Below are 18458 nucleotides of genomic sequence, written 5' to 3' on the forward strand. Positions count from 1 at the left end.
CAAACTTAAAAAAAAAAAAATTGCATGGAACTCGAGTTCATGAAGCTCTAATTCCATATAAAACGCTGAAACGCAGCTATAGGTTTGGCACGATCAAACTTAAAAAAAAAAATTGCATGGAATACGAGTTCATGGAGCTCAAGTTCCATATAAAACACCGCTATAGGTCTTATAAATCGCAGCTATAGGTTTGGAGGTGATTAAACTTTAAAAATTTTTGCATGGAACTGGAGTTCATGGAGCTCGAGTTCCATATAAAACGCCGCTATAGGTCTTATCAAACGCAGCTATAGATTTGGGGATTATTAAACTTAAAAAAAATTTGCATGGAACTAGAGTTCATGGAGCTCGAGTTCCGTATAAAACACCGCTATAGGTCTTGTAAAACGCACCTATAGGTTTGGGATGATTAAACTTAAAAATATTTTGCGTGGAACTCGAGTTCATGGAGCTCGAGTTCCATATAAAACGCCGCTATAGGTCTTGTAACACACAGCTATAGGTTTGGCACGATCTAACTTCAAAAAAAAAAATTGCATGGAACTCGAGTTCTTGAAGCTAGAGTTCCTTATAAAACGCCGCTATAGGTCTTATCAAACGCAGCTATAGATTTGGGGATGATTAAACTTGTAAAAAATTTGCATGGAACGGGAGTTCATGGAGCTCGAGTTCCGTATAAAACGCCACTATGGGTCTTGTAAAACGCACCTATAGGTTTGGGGTGATTAAACTTAAAAATATTTTGCGCGGAACTCGAGTTCATGGAGCTTGATTTCCATATAAAACGCCGCTATAGGTGCTATAAAACGTAGCTATATGTTTGGCATGATCAAACTTAAAAATAAAAAAAAATAAAAAAATAGCATGGAACTAGAGTTTATGGAGCTCCATTTCCATGTAAAACGCCGCTATAGGTCTTATAAAACGCAGCTATAGGTTTGTGGTGATTAAACTTAAAAAATATTTGCTTGGAACTCGAGTTCATGGAGCTCGAGTTCCATATAAAACTCCGCTATAGGGCTTATAAAACGCAGGTATAGGTTTCGAGGTGATTAAGCTTTAAAAAATTTTGCATGGAACTGGAGTTCATGGAGCTCGAGTTCTATATAAAACGCCGCTGTAGGTCTCATCTAACGCAGCTATAGATTTGGGGATGATTAAACTTAAAAAAAATTTGCATGGAACTGGAGTTCATGGAGCTCGAGTTCCGTATAAAACGCCGCTATAGGTCATGTAAAACGCACCTATAGGTTTGGGGTGATTAAACTTAAAAATATTTTGCGCGGAACTCGAGTTCATGGAGCTCGAGTTCGATATAAAACGCCGCTATAGGTCTTATAAAACGCAGCTATAGGTTTGTGGTGATTAAACTTAAAAAATATTTGCTTGGAACTCGAGTTCATGGAGGTCGAGTTCCATATAAAACTCCGCTATAGGTCTTGTAAAACGCACCTATAGGTTTGGGGTGATTAAACTTAAAAATATTTTGCGCGGAACTCGAGTTCATGGAGCTCGAGTTCCATATAAAACGCCGCTATAGGTCTTATAAAACGCAGCTATAGGTTTGGGGTGATTAAAGTTTAAAAAAATTTCCATGGAACTGGATTTCATGGAGCTCGAGTTCCATAAAAAACACCGCTATAGGTCTTGTAAAACTCATCTATATGTTTGGAGGTAATTAAAAAAAAAAAAATTTGCATGGAACTCGAGTTCCATATAAAACGCCGCTATAGGTATTTTAAAAAGCAGCTATCGGTTTGGGGATAATTAAACTTTAAAAAAAATTGCATGGAACTGGAGATCATGGAGCTCGAGTTCCATATAAAACGCCGCTATAGGTCTTGTAAAACGCACCTATAGGTTTGGGGTGATTAAACTTAAAAATATTTTGCGCGGAAATCGAGTTCATGGAGCGCGAGTTCCATATAAAACGCCACTATAGGTCTCGTAAAACGCAGCTTTAGGTTTGGCACAATTAAACTTAAAAAAAAAAAAAATTGCATGGAACTCAAGTTCTTGAAGCTCGAGTTCCATATAAAACGCCGCTATATGTATTATAAAACGCAGCTATAGATTTGTGGTGATTAAACTTAAAAAAAAATTTGCGTGGAACTCGAGTTCATGGAGCTCGATTTCCATATAAAACGCCACTATAGGTCTTATAAAACTCACCTATAGGTTTGGGGTGATTAAACTTAAAAATATTTTGCGTGGAACTCGAGTTCATGGAGCTCGAGTTCCATATAAAACGCCGCTATAGGTCTTATCAAACGCCGCTATAGATTTGGGGATGATTAAACTTAAAAAAAATTTGCATGGAACTGGAGTTCATGGAGCTCGAGTTCCGTATAAAACGCCGCTGTAGGTCTTGTAAAACGTACCTATAGGTTTGGGGTGATTAAACTTAAAAATATTTTGCGCGGAACTCAAGTTCATGGAGCTCGAGTTCTGTATAAAACGCCACTATAGGTCTTCTAAAACGCAGCTATAGGTTTGGGGTGATTAAACTTAAAAAAAATTTGCATGGAACTCGAGTTCATGGAGCTCGATTTCCATATAAAATGCCGCTATAGGTCTAACAAAACGTAGCTAGATGTTTGGCATGATCAAACTTTAAAAAAAAAAAAAAAAAATTGCATGGAACTGGAGTTCGTGGAGCTCGAGTTCCATATAAAACGCCACTATTGGTCTTATAAAACGCCGCTATAGGTTTGGGGGTGATTAAACTTTAAAAAAAAAATTGCATGGAACTCGAGTTCATGAAGCTCTAATTCCATATAAAACGCCGCTATATGTCTTATAAAACGCAGCTATAGGTTTGGCACGATCAAACTTAAAAAGAAATTGCATGGAACTGGAGTTCGTGGAGCTCGAGTTCCATATAAAGCGCCGCTATAGGTATTATAAAATGCAGCTATAGGTTTGGTGGTGTTTAAACTTTAAAAAAATTTCCATGGAACTGGATTTCATGGAGCTCGAGTTCCATATAAAACGCCGCTATAGGTCTTGTAAAACGCACCTATAGGTTTGGGGTGATTAAACTTAAAAATATTTTGCGCAGAACTCGTGTTCATGGAGCTCGAGTTCCATATAAAATGCCGCTGTAGGTCTTGTAAAACGCAGTCATAGGTTTGGCACGATCAAACTTTAAAAAAAAAAAAAAATTGCACGGAACTCGAGTTCTTAAAGCTAGGGTTCCATATAAAACGCCGCTTTAGGTCTTGTAAAACCCACCAATAGGTTTGGGTGATTAAACTTAAAAATATTTTGCGCGGAAGTCGAATTCATGGAGCTCGAGTTCCATGTAAAACGCCGCGATAGGTCTTATAAAACGTAGCTATAGGTTTGGGGTGATTAAACTTAAAAAAAATTTGCATGGAACTGGAGTTCATGGAGCTCGAGTTCCATATAAAACGCCGCTATAGGTCTTATAAAACGCAGCTATAGGTTTGGGGGTGATTAAACTTTAAAAAAATTTCCATGGAACTGGATTTCATGGAGCTCGAGTTCCATAACAAACGCCACTATAGGTCTTACAAAACGCAGCCAAAAGTTTGGGGTTGTTAAAAATAAAAATATTTTGCGCGGAACTCGAGTTCATGGAGCTCGAGTTCCATATAAAACGCCGCTATAGGTCTTATAAAACGCAGCTATAGGTTTGGGGTGATTAAACTTAAAAAATATTTGCTTGGAACTCGAGTTCATGGAGCTCGAGTTCCATATAAAACGCCGCTATAGGTCTTATAAAACGCAGCTATAGGTTTGGCATTATAAAAATTTAAAAAAAAAAATATTTTGCGCGGAACTCGTCTTCATGGAGCTCGTGTTCCATATAAAACGCCGCTATAGGTCTTATAAAACACAACTATAGGTTTGGAGGTGATTAAACTTTAAAAAAAATTTGCATGGAACTGGAGTTCATGGAGCTCGAGTTCCGTATAAAACGCCGCTATAGGTCTTGTAAAATGCAGCTATAGGTTTGGGGATGATTAAACTTAAAAAAAATTTGCATGGAACTGGAGTTCATGGAGCTCGAGTTCCATATAAAACGCCGCTATAGGTCTTATCAAACGCAGCTATAGATTTGGGGATGATTAAACTTAAAAAAAATTTGCATGGAACTAGAGTTCATGGAGCTCGAGTTCCGTATAAAACGCCGCTATAGGTCTTGTAAAACGCACCTATAGGTTTGGGGTGATTAAACTTAAAAATATTTTGCGCGGAACTCGAGTTCATGGAGCTCGATTTCCATATAAAACGCCACTATAGGTCTTCTAAAACGCAGCTATAGGTTTGGGGTGATTAAACTTAAAAATATTTTGCGCGGAACTCGAGTTCATGGAGCTCGATTTCCATATAAAACGCCGCTATAGGTCTTATAAAACGCAGCTATAGGTTTGGCGCGATCTAAGTTTAAAAAAAAAAAATTTGCATGGAACTCGAGTTCGTGAAGCTCGAATTCCATATAAAACACCGCAATAGGTCTTATAAAATGCAGCTATAGCTTTCGCACGATCAACCTTAAAAAAAAAAATTGCATGGAACTGGAGTTCATGGAGCTCGAATTCCATATAAAACGCCGTTATTGGTCTTATAAAACGCAGCTATAGGTTTGGCACGATTAAACTTTAAAAAAAAAAAAATTGCATGGAACTCAAGTTCTTGAAGCTCGAGTTCCATATAAAACGCCGCTATATGTATTATAAAACGCAGCTATAGATTTGGGGATGATTAAACTTAAAAAAAATTTGCATGGAACTGGAGTTCATGGAGCTCGAGTTCCGTATAAAACGCCGCTATAGGTCTTGTAAAACGCACCTATAGGTTTGGGGTGATTAAACTTAAAAATATTTTGCGCGGAACTCGAGTTTATGAAGCTCGAGTTCCATATAAAACGCCGCAATAGGTCTTCTAAAACGCAGCTATAGGTTTGGCACGACCAAAATTAAAAAAAAAAATTGCATGGAACTCGAGTTCTTGAAGCTAGAGTTCCATATAAAACGCCGCTATAGGTCTTATAAAACGCAGCTATAGATTTGGGGATGATTAAACTTAAAAAAAATTTGCATGGAACTAGAGTTCATGGAGCTCGAGTTCCGTATAAAACGCCGCTATAGGTCTTGTAAAACGCACCTATTGGTTTGGGGTGATTAAACTTAAAAAAATTTTGCGCGGAACTCGAGTTCATGGAGCTCGAGTTCCATATAAAACGCCGCTATAGGTCTTATAAAACGTATTTATACGTTTGTGGTGATTAAACTTAAAAAAAAATTGCGTGGAACCCGAGTTCATGGAGCTCGATTTCCACATAAAATGCCACTATAGGTCTTATAAAACACAGCTATAGGTTTGGGGTGATTAAACTTTAAACAAATTTGCATGGAACTCGAGTTCATGGAGCTCGAGTTCCATATTAAATGCCGCTATAGGTCTAATAAAACGTAGCTATATGTTTGGCACAATCAAACTTAAAAAAAAAAAAATTTGCATGGAACTCGAGTTCTTGGAGCTCAAGTTCCATATAAAACGCCGCTATAGGTCTTATAAAACATAGCTATAGGTCTGGGGGTGATTAAACTTTACAAAATTTTGCATGGAACTGGAGTTCATGGAGCTCAAGGTCCGAATAAAACGCCGCTATAGGTCTTGTAAAATGCACCTATAGGTTTGGGGTGATTAAACTTAAAAATATTTTGCGCGGAACTCGAGTTCATGGAGCTCGAGTTCCATATAAAACGCCGCTATAAGTCTTATAAAACGTATTTATAGGTTTGGGATGATTAAACTTATAAAAAAAATTTGCGTGGAACTCGAGTTCATGGAGTTCAATTTCCATATAAAATGCCGCTATAGGTCTTATAAAACGGAGCTATAGGTTTTGCATGATCAAACTTTAAAAAAAAAAAAAATTGCATGGAACTCGAGTTCATGAACCTCTAATTCTATATACAACGCCGCTATAGGTCTTGTAAAACGCAGCTATAGGTTTGGCACGATCAAACTTTAAAAAAAAAAAATTGCATGGAACACGAGTACATGGAGCTCAAGTTCCATATAAAGCGCCGCTATGGGTCTTATAAAACGCAGCTATAGATTTGGCATGATTAAACTTAAAAAAAAAAAATTGCATGGAACACGAGTTCGTGGAGCTCGAGTTCCATATAAAACGCCGCTATAGGTCTCATAAAACGCAGCTATAGGTTTGGGGTGATTAAACTTAAAATATTTTGCGCGGAACACGAGTTCATGGAACTCGAGTTCCATATAAAACGCCGCAACAGGTTTGGCACGATTAAAATTTTGAAAAAAAAAAATTGCATGGAACTCGAGTACTTCATAGAGCGCGAGTTCCATATAAAACGCCGCTATAGGTCTTATAAAACGCAGCCAAAAGTTTGGGGTGATTAAACTTTAAAAAAATTTGCATGGAACTGGAGTTCATGGAGCTCGAGTTCCATATAAAACGCCGCTATAGGTCTTGTAAAACGCACCTATAGGTTTGGGGTGATTAAACTTAAAATTTTTTTACGCGGAACTCGAGTTCATGGAGCTCGAGTTCCATATAAAACGCCGCTATAGGTCTTATAAAACGAATTTATACGTTTGTCGTGATTAAACTTAAAAAAAAATTTGCGTGGAACTCGAGTTCATAGAGCTCGATTTCCATATAAAACGCCACTATAGGTCTTATAAAACACAGCTATAGGTTTGGGGTGATTAAACTTTAAAAAAATTTGCATGGAACTCGAGTTCATGGAGCTCGAGTTCCATATAAAACGCCGCTATTGGTCTTGTAAAACATAGCTATAGGTTTGGCACCATCAAACTTAAAAAAAAAAAATAAATTGCGCGGAACTGGTGTTCATGGAGCTCAAGTTCCATATAAAACGCTGCTATAGGTCTTATAAAACACAGCTATAGGTTTGGGGGTGATTAAACTTAAAAAAATTTTTGCGTGGAACTCGAGTTCCTGGAGATCGATTTCGATATAAAACGCAACTATAGGTCTTATAAAACGCACCTATAGGTTTGGGGTGATTAAACTTAAAAATATTTTGCGCGGAACTCGAGTTCATGGAGCTCGAGTTCGATATAAAACGCCGCTATAGGTCTTATAAAACGCAGCTATAGGTTTGGGGTGATTAAACTTAAAAAATATTTGCTTGGAACTCGAGTTCATGGAGCTCGAGTTCCATATAAAACGCCGCTATAGGTCTTATAAAACGCAGCTATAGGTTTGGGGTGATTAACCTTCAAAAAAATTGCATGGAACTCGAGTTCATGAAGCTCGAGTTCAATATAAAACGCCGCTATAGGTCTTATAAAACGAAGCTATAGGTTTGGAGTGATTAAACTTAAAAAATTTGCATGGAACTCGAATTCATGGAGATCGAGTTCCATATAAAACGCCGTTATAGGTCTTGTAAAACGCAGCTTTAGGTTTGGCACGATTAAACTTAAAAAAAAAAGAAATTTGCATGGAACTCAAGTTCTTGAAGCTCGAGTTCCATATAAAACGCCGCTATAGGTCTTATCAAACGAAGCTATAGATTTGGGGATGATTAAACTTAAAAAAAATTTGCATGGAACTGGAGTTCATGGAGCTCGAGTTCCGTATAAAACGCCGCTATAGTATTGTAAAACGCACCTATAGGTTTGGGGTGAGTAAACTTAAAAATATTTTGCGCGGAACTCGAGTTCATGGAGCGCGAGTTCCATATAAAACGCCGTTATAGGTCTTGTAAAACGCAGCTTTAGGTTTGGCACGATTAAACTTAAAAAAAAAAGAAATTTGCATGGAACTCAAGTTCTTGAAGCTCGAGTTCCATATAAAACGCCGCTATAGGTATTATAAAACGCAGCTATAGGTTTGGGGATGATTAAACTTTTAAAAAAATTGCATGGAACTGGAGATCATGGAGCCCGAGTTCCATATAAAACGCCGCCATAGGTCTTATAAAACGCAGCTATAGGATTGGGGTGATAAAACTTAAAAAAAATTTGCACGGAACTGGAGTTCATGGAGCTCGAGTTCCGTATAAAACGCCGCTATAGGTCTTATAAAACGCAGCCAAAAGTTTGGGGTGATTAAACTTTAAAAAAATTTCCATGGAACTGGATTTCATGGAGCTCGAGTTCCATAAAAAACGCCGCTATAGGTCTTATAAAACGCAGCCAAAAGTTTGGGGTGATTAAACTTTAAAAAAATTTGCATGGAACTGGAATTCATGGAGCTCGAGTTCCATATAAAACGCCACTATAGGTCATGTAAAACGCACCTATTGGTTTGGCACGATCAAACTTAAAAAAAAAATTTGCATGGAACTGGAGTTCATGGAGCTCGAGTTCCATATAAAACGCCGCTATAGGTCTTATCAAGTGCAGCTATAGATTTGGGGATGTTAAACTCAAAAATAGTTTGCGGGGAACTCGAGTTCATGGAGCTTGAGTTCCATATAAAACGCCGCTATAGGTCTTGTAAAACGCACCTATAGGTTTGGGGTGATTAAACTTAAAAATATTTTGCGCGGAACTCGAGTTCATGGAGCTCGAGTTCCATATAAAACGCCGCTATAGGTCTTGTAAAACGCAGCTATAGGTTTGGCACGATCAAACTTAAACAAAAAAAATAAAATTGCATGGAACTCGAGTTCTTGAAGCTCGAGTTCCATATAAAACGCCGCTATAGGTCTTATCAAACGCAGCTATAGATTTGGGGATGATTAAACTTAAAAAAAATTTGCATGGAACTGGAGTTCATGGAGCTCGAGTTCCGTATAAAACGCCGCTATAGGTCTTGTAAAACGCACCTATAGGTTTGGGGTGATTAAACTTAAAAATATTTTGCGCGGAACTCGAGTTCATGGAGCTCGATTTCCATATAAAATGCCGCTATAGGTCTTATAAAACGTAGCTATAGGTTTGGCATGATCAAACTTAGAAAAAAATAAATAAATAACTTGCATGGAACTGGAGTTCGTGGAGCTCGAGTTCCATATAAAACGCTGCTATAGGTCTTATAAAACGCAGCTATAGGTTTGGCACGATCAAACTTTTAAAAAAAAAAAATTGGACGGAACTCGAGTTCTTGAAGCTCGAGTTCCATATAAAACGCTGTTATAGTTCTTGTAACACGCATCTATAGGTTTGGCACGATCAAACTTTAAAAAAAAAAAAAATTGCACGGAACTCGAGATCATGAAGCTCCAGTTCCATATAAAACGCTGCTATATGTCTTGTAAAACGCAGTCATAAGTTTGGCACGATCAAACTTTAAAAAAAAAAAAATTTCATGGAATTCGAGTTCTTGAAGCTAGAGTTCCATATAAAACGCAGCTATAGGTCTTATCAAACGCAGCTATAGATTTGGGGATGATTACCTTAAAAAAAATTTGCATGGAACTGGAGTTCATGGAGCTCGAGTTCCGTATAAAACGCCGCTATAGGTCTTGTAAAACGCACCTATAGGTTTGGGGTGATTAAACTTAAAAATATTTTGCGCGGAACTCGAGTTCATGGAGCTCGAGTTCCTTATAAAACGCCGCTATAGGTCTTGTAAAACGCAGCTATAGGTTTGGCACGATCAAACTTAAAAAAAAAAAAATATTGCATGGAACTCGAGTTCATGGAGCTCGAGTTCCATATAAAACGCAGCTATAGGACTTATAAAACGCAGCTATAGATTTGGGGATGATTAAATTTTAAAAAAATTTGCATGGAACTGGAGTTCGTGGAGCTCGAGTTCAATATAAAACGCTGCTATAGGTCTTATAAAACGCAGGTATAAGTTTGGCACGAACTAACTTTAAAAAAAATAAAAAAAATTGCACGGAACTCGAGTTCTTGAAGCTAGAGTTCCATATAAAACGCTGCTATAGGTCTTGTAAAACGCACCAATAGGTTTGGGGTGATTAAACTTAAAAATATTTTGCGCGGAACTCGAGTTCATGGAGCTCGAGTTCCATATAAAACGCCGCTATAGGTCTTGTAAAACGCAGCTATAGGTTTGGCACGATCAAACTAAAAAAAAAAAAATTGCATGGAACTCGAGTTCTTGAAGCTCGAGTTCCATATAAAACGCCGCTATAGGTCTTATCAAACGCAGCTATAGATTTGGGGATGATTAAACTTAAAAAAAATTTGCATGGAACTGGAGTTCATGGAGCTCGAGTTCCGCATAAAACGCCGCTATAGGTCTTGCAAAACGCACCTATAGGTTTGGGGTGATTAAACTTAAAAATATTTTGCGCGGAACTCGAGTTCATGGAGCTCGAGTTCCATATAAAATGCCGCTATAGGTCTTATAAAACGTAGCTATAGGTTTGGGGTGATTAAACTTAAAAAAAATTTGCGTGAAACTCAAGTTCATGGACCCGGAGCTCCATATAAAATGCCGCTATAGGTCTTATAAAACGTAGCTGTATGTTTGGCATGATCAAACTTAAAAAAAAAAAAAAAAATTGCATGGAACTGGAGTTCATAGAGCTTGAGTTCCATATAAAAAGCTGCTATAGGTCTTATAAAACGCAGCTATAGGTATGCAGTGATTAAACTTAAAACAAAATTGCATGGAACTCGAGTTCATGAAGCTCTAATTTCATATAAAACGCCGCTATAGGTCTTATAAAACGCAGCTATAAGTTTGGCACGATCAAACTTAAAAAAAAAAAATTGCATGGAACACGAGTTCATGAAGCTCAAATTCCATATAAAACGGCGCTATCGGTCTTGTAAAACACAGCTATAGGTTTGGCACGATCAAACTTAAACAAAAAAAAAAATTGCATGGAACTGGAGTTCTTGAAGCTCGAGTTCCATATAAATCGCCGCTATAGGTCTTATCACACGCAGCTATAGATTTGGGGATGATTAAACTTACAAAAAATTAGCATGGAACTGGAGTTCATGGAGCTCGAGTTCCGTATAAAACGCCGCTATAGGCTTGTAAAAGGCACCTATAGGTTTGGGGTGATTAAACTTAAAATATTTTGCGCGGAACACGAGTTCATGGAACTCGAGTTCCATATAAAACGCCGCAACAGGTTTGGCACGATTAAACTTTTGAAAAAAAAAAATTGCATGGAACTCGAGTACTTGAAGCTCGAGTTACATATAAAACGCCGCTATAGGTATTATAAAACGCAGCTATAGGATTGGGGATGATTAAACTTAAAAAAAAATTGCATGGAACTGGAGATCATGGAGCTCGAGTTCCATATAAAACGCCGCTATAGGTCTTATAAAACGCAGCTATAGGTTTGGGGTGATAAAACTTAAAAAAAAAAAAAAAAAAAAAAAAAAGTTGCATGGAACTCGAGTTCTTAAAGCTAGAGTTCCATATAAAACGCCGCTATAGGTCTTATAAAACGCAGCTATAGGTTTGGGGTGATAAAACTTAAAAATATTTTGCGCGGAACTCATGTTCATGGAGCTCGTGTTCCAAATAAAACACCGCTATCGGTCTTGTAAAACGCAGCTATAGGTTTGGCACGATCAAACTTAAACAAAAAAAAAATTGCATGGAACTCGAGTTCTTGAAGCTCGAGTTCCATATAAAACGCCGCTATAGGTCTTATCAAACGCAGCTATAGATTTGGGGATGATTAAACTTAAAAAAAATTTGCATGGAACTGGAGTTCATGGAGCTCGAGTTCCGTATAAAACGCCGCTATAGGTCTTGTAAAACGCACCTATAGGTTTGGGGTGATTAAACTTAATAATATTTTGCGCGGAACTCGAGTTCATGGAGCTCGAGTTCCATATAAAACGCCGCTAGAGGTCTTATAAAACGTATTTATAGGTTTGGGGTGATTAAACTTAAAAAAAATTTTGCGCGGAACTCGAGTTCATGGAGCTCGATTTCCATATAAAATGCCGCTATAGGTCTTATAAAACGTAGCTAGATGTTTGGCATGATCAAACTTAAAAAAAAAAAAAAAAAATTGCTTTGAACTGGAGTTCATGGAGGTCGAGTTCCATGTAAAACGCCGCTATAGGTCTTGTAAAACGCAGCTAGAGGTTTGGCACAATCAAACTTTAAAAAAAAAAAATTTGCATGGAACTCGAGTTCATGATGCTCGAGTTCCATATAAACTGCCGTTATAGGTCTTGTAAAACGCAGCTATAGGTTTGGCACGATCTAACTTTAAAAAAAAAATTGCATGGAACTCGAGTTCTTGAAGCTAGAGTTCCATATAAAACGCCGCTATAGGTCTTATCAAACGCAGCTATAGATTTGGGTATGATTAAACTTAAAAAAAATTTGCATGGAACGAGAGTTCATGGAGCTCGAGTTCCGTATAAAACGCCGCTATGGGTCTTGTAAAACGCACCTATAGGTTTGGGGTGATTAAACTTCAAAATATTTTGCCCGGAACTCGAGTTTATGAAGCTCGAGTTCCATATAAAACGCCGCAATAGGTCTTCTAAAACGCAGCTATAGGTTTGGCACGACCAAAATTAAAAAAAAAAAATTGCATGGAACTCGAGTTCTTGAAGCTCGAGTTCCATTGAAAACTCCGCCATAGTCCTTATCAAACGCAGCTATAGATTTGTGGATGATTAAACTTAAAAAAAATTTGCATGGAACTGGAGTTCATGGAGCTCGAGTTCCGTATAAAACGCCGCTATGGGTCTTGTAAAACGCACCTATAGGTTTGGGGTGATTAAACTTAAAAATATTTTGCGCGGAGCTCGAGTTCATGGAGCTCAATTTCCATATAAAATGCCGCTATAGGTCTTATAAAACGTAGATATATGTTTGGGATGATCAAACTTAAAAAAATATATATATATATATATATATTCGCATGGAACTGGAGTTCATGGAGCTCGAGTTCCATGTAAAACGCCGCTATAGGTCTTATAAAACGCAGCTATAGGTTTGGCACGATCAAACTTTTAAAAAAAAAAAATTGGACGGAACTCGAGTTCTTGAAGCTCGAGTTCCATATAAAACGCTGTTATAGTTCTTGTAACACGCATCTATAGGTTTGGCACGATCAAACTTTAAAAAAAAAAAAATTTGCACGGAACTCGAGTTCATGGAGATCGAGTTGCATATAAAACGCCGCTATATGTCTTTTAAAACGCAGTCATAGGTTTGGCACGATCAAACTTAAAAAAAAAAAAATTGCATGGAACTCGAGTTCTTGAAGCTAGAGTTCCATATAAAACGCCGCTATAGGTCTTATCAAACGCAGCTATAGATTTGGGGATGATTAAACTTAAAAAAAATTTGCATGGAACTGGAGTTCATGGAGCTCGAGTTCCGTATAAAACGCCGCTATAGGTCTTGTAAAACGCACCTATAGGTTTGGGGTGATTAAACTTAAAAATATTTTGCGCGGAACTCGAGTTCATGGAGCTCGAGTTCGATATAAAACGCCGCTACAGGTCTTGTAAAACGCACCTATAGGTTTGGGGTGATTAAACTTAAAAAAAATTTGTATGGAACTCGAGTTCATGGAGCTCGAGTTCCATATAAAATGCCGCTATAGGTCTTATAAAACGCAGCTATAGGTTTGGGGGTGATTAAACTTAAAAAAAATTTTCTTGTAACTCGAGTTCATGGAGCTCGAGTTCCATATTAAATGCCGCTATAGGTCTAATAAAACGTAGCTATATGTTTGGCATGATCAAACTTTAAAAAAAAAAAAAAAAAAAAAAAAAAAAAAATTTGCACGGAACTCGAGTTCATTAAGCTCGAGTTCCGTATAAAACGCCGCTATAGGTCTTGTAAAGCGCACCTATAGGTTTGGGGTGATTAAACTTAAAAATATTTTGCGCGGAACTCGAGTTCAGGGAGATCGAGTTCCATATAAAACGCCGCTATAGGTCTGGTAAAATGAAGTCACAGGTTTGGCATGATCAAACTTAAAAAAAAAAAATTGCATGGAACTCGAGTTCTTGAAGCTCGAGTTCCATAGAAAACTCCGCCATAGGCCTTATCAAACGCAGCTATAGATTTGGGGATGATTAAACTTAAAAAAAATTTGCATGGAACTGGAGTTCATGGAGCTCGAGTTCCGTATAAAACGCCGCTATAGGTCTTGTAAAACGCACCTATAGGTTTGGGGTGATTAAACTTAAAAATATTTTGCGCGGAACTCGAGTTCATGGAGCTCGAGTTCCATATAAAACGCCACTATAGGTCCTATAAAACGTATTTATAGGTTTGGGGTGATTAAACTTAAAAAAATTTTTGCGTGGAACTCGAGTTCCTGGAGATCGATTTCGATATAAAACGCAACTATAGGTCTTATAAAACGCAGCTATAGGTTTGGGGTGATTAAACTTAAAAAGAATTTGCATGGAACTCGAGTTCGTGGAGCTCGAGTTCCATATAAAATGCCGCTATAGGTCTTATAAAACGTAGCTATAGGTTTGGCATGATCAAACTTAGAAAAAAATAAATTTGCTTAGAACTCGAGTTCATCATGCTCGAGTTCCATATAAAACGCCGCTATAGGTCTTGTAAAACGCAGCTATTGGTCTGGCACGATCAAACTTTGAAAAAAAAAAAATTTGCATAGAACTCGAGTTCTTGAAGCTCGAGTTCCATATAAAACGCCGCTATAGGTCTTATCAAACGCAGCTATAGATTTGGGGATGATTAAACTTAAAAAAAATTTGCATGGAACTGGAGTTCATGGAGCTCGAGTTCCGTATAAAACGCCGCTATAGGTCTTGTAAAACGCACCTATAGGTTTGGGGTGATTAAACTTAAAAATATTTTGCGCGGAACTCGAGTTCATGGAGATCGAGTTCCATATAAAACGCCGCTATAGGTCTTGTAAAACGCCGCTATAGGTTTGGCACGATCAAACTTAAAAAAAAAAAAAAAATTTGCATGGAACTCGAGTTCTTGAAGGTCGAGTTCCATATTAATCGCCGCTATAGGTCTTATCAAACGCAGCTATAGATTTGGGGATGATTAAACTTAAAAAAAATTTGCATGGAACTGGAGTTCATGGAGCTCGAGTTCGATATAAAACGCCGCTACAGGTCTTGTAAAACGCACCTATAGGTTTGGGGTGATTAAACTTAAAATTATTTTGCGCGGAACTCAAGTTCATGGAGCACGAGTTCCATATAAAATGCCGCTGTAGGTCTTATGAAACGTAGCTATATGCTTGGCATGATAAAACTTTAAAAAAAAAAAAAAAAAACTTGCATGGAACTGGAGTTCGTGGAGCTCGAGTTCCATATAAAACGCTGCTATAGGTCTTATAAAACGTAGCTATAGGTTTGGCACGATCAAACTTTAAAAAAAAAAAATTTGCACGGAACTCGAGTTCTTGAAGCTCGAGTTCTATATAAAACGCCGTTATAGTTCTTGTAACACGCAGCTATAGGTTTGGCACGATCAAACTTAAAAAAAAAAAAGTTTGCATTGAACTCGAGTTCTTGTAGCTCGAGTTCCATATAAAACGCCGCTATAGGTCTTGTAAAACGGACCTATAGGTTTGGGGTGATTAAACTTAAAAAAAAATTTGCATGGAACTGGAGTTCATGGAGCTCGAGTTCCATGTAAAACGCCGCTATAGGTCTTATAAAACGCAGCTATAGTTTTGGGGTGATTTAACATTAAAAAAATTTTGAATGGAACTGGAGTTCATGGAGCTCGAGTTCCGTATAAAACGCCGCTATAGGTCTTGTAAAACGCACCTATAGGTTTGGGGTGATTAAACTTAAAAATATTTTGCGTGGAACTCGAGTTCATGGAGATCGAGTTCCATATAAAACGCCGCTATATGTCTTGTAAAACGCAGTCATAAGTTTGGCACGATCAAACTTTAAAAAAAAAAAAATTTCATGGAATTCGAGTTCTTGAAGCTAGAGTTCCATATAAAACGCAGCTATAGGTCTTATCAAACGCAGCTATAGATTTGGGGATGATTAAACTTAAAAAAAATTTGCATGGAACTGGAGTTCATGGAGCTCGAGTTCCGTATAAAACGCCGCTATAGGTCATATAAAACGCAGCTATAAGTTTGGCACGATCAAACTTAAAAAAAAAAAAAAAAAAAAAAAAAAATTTGCACGGAACTCGAGTTCTTAAAGCTAGAGTTCCATATAAAACGCCGCTATAGGTCTTGTAAAATGCACCAATAGGTTTGGGTGATTAAACTTAAAAATATTTTGCGCGGAACTCGAATTCATGGAGCTCGAGTTCCATATAAAACGCCGCGATAGGTCTTGTAAAACGCAGCTGTAGGTTTGGCACGATCAAACTGAAAAAAAAAAATTGCACGGAATTCGAGTTCTTGAAGCTCGAGTTCCATATAAAACGCCGCTATGGGTCTTATCAAACGTAGCTATATATTTGGGGATGATTAAACTTTAAAAAAAAATTTGCATGGAACTGGAGTTCATGGAGCTCGAGTTCCGTATAAAACGCCGCTATAGGTCTTGCAAAACGCACCTATAGGTTTGGGGTGAATAAACTTAAAAATATTTTGCGCGGAACTCGTGTTCATGGAGCTCGAGTTCCATATAAAACGCCGCTATAGGTCCTATAAAACGTATTTACTGGTTTGGAGTGATTAAACTTAAAAAAAATTTTGCGCGGAACTCGAGTTCATGGAGCTCGATTTCCATATAAAATGCCGCTGTAGGTCTTATGAAACGTAGCTATATGTTTGGCATGATAAAACTTTAAAAAAAAAAAAAAAAAAACTTGCATGGAACTGGAGTTCTTGGAGTTCGAGTTCCATATACAACGCTGCTATAGGTCTTATAAAACGCAGCTATAGGTTTGGCACGATCAAACTTTAAAAACAAAAAAAATTGGACGGAACTCGAGTTCTTGAAGCTCGAGTTCCATATAAAACGCCGTTATAGTTCTTGTAACACGCATCTATAGGTTTGGCACGATCAAACTTTCAAAAAATAAATAAATTGCACGGAACTCGAGATCATGAAGCTCGAGTTCCATATAAAACGCTGCTATAGGTCTTGTAACACGCAGCTATAGGTTTGGCACGATCAAACTTAAAAAAAAAAAAAATTGCATGGAACTCGAGTTCTTGAAGCTAGAGTTCCATATAAAACGCCGCTATAGGTCTTATCAAACGCAGATATAGATTTGGGGATGATTAATCTTAAAAAAAATTTGCATGGAACTGGAGTTCATGGAGCTCGAGTTCCGTATAAAACGCCGCTATAGGTCTTGTAAAACGCACCTATAGGTTTGGGGTGATTAAACTTAAAAATATTTTGCGCGGAACTCGAGTTCATGGAGATCGAGTTCCATATAAAACGCCGCTATATGTCTTGTAAAACGCAGTCATAGGTTTGGCACGATCAAACTTAAAAAAAAAAAAATTTCATGGAACTCGAGTTCTTGAAGCTAGAGTTCCATATAAAACGCTGCTATAGGTCTTATCAAACGCAGCTATAGATTTGGGGATGATTAAACTTAAAAAAAATGTGCATGGAACTGGAGTTCATGGAGCTCGAGTTCCATGTAAAACGCCGCTATAGGTCATATAAAACGCAGCTATAAGTTTGGCACGATCAAACTTAAAAAAAAAAAAAAAAAAAAAAATTTGCACGGAACTCAAGTTCTTAAAGCTAGAGTTCCATATAAAACGCCGCTATAGGTCTTGTAAAATGCACCAATAGGTTTGGGTGGTTAAACTTAAAAATATTTTGCGCGGAACTCGAATTCATGGAGCTCGAGTTCCATATAAAACGCCGCGATAGGTCTTGTAAAACGCAGCTATAGTTTTGGCACGATCAAACTTAAAAAAAAAAAATTTGCACGGAACTCGAGTTCTTGAAGCTCGAGTTCCACATAAAACGCCGCTATGGGTCTTATCAAACGAAGCTATAGATTTAGGGATGATTAAACTTTAAAAAAAAATTTGCATGGAACTGGAGTTCATGGAGCTCGAGTTCTGTATAAAACGCCGCTATAGGTCTTCAAAAGCGCACCTATAGGTTTGGGGTGATTAAACTTAAAAATAGTTTGCGCGGAACTCGTGTTCATGGAGCTCGAGTTCCATATAAAACGCCGCTATAGGTCCTATAAAACGTATTTACTGGTTTGGAGTGATTAAACTTAAAAAAAATTTTGCGCGGAACTCGAGTTCATGGAGCTCGATTTCCATATAAAATGCCGCTGTAGGTCTTATGAAACGTAGCTATATGTTTGGCATGATAAAACTTTAAAAAAAAAAAAAAAAAAAACTTGCATGGAACTGGAGTTCTTGGAGTTCGAGTTCCATATACAACGCTGCTATAGGTCTTATGAAACGCAGCTATAGGTTTGGCACGATCAAACTTTAAAAAAATAAATAAATTGCACGGAACTCGAGATCTTGAAGCTCGAGTTCCATATAAAACGCCGCTATAGGTCTTGTAACACGCAGCTATAGGTTTGGCACGATCAAACTTTTTTAAAAAAAAAACTGCATTGAACTCGTGTTCTTGTAGCTCGAGTTCCATATAAA

Source organism: Castanea sativa, chromosome 12 (assembly GCF_040712315.1).
Source record: "Castanea sativa cultivar Marrone di Chiusa Pesio chromosome 12, ASM4071231v1".
NCBI classification, from domain to species: Eukaryota; Viridiplantae; Streptophyta; class Magnoliopsida; order Fagales; family Fagaceae; genus Castanea; species Castanea sativa.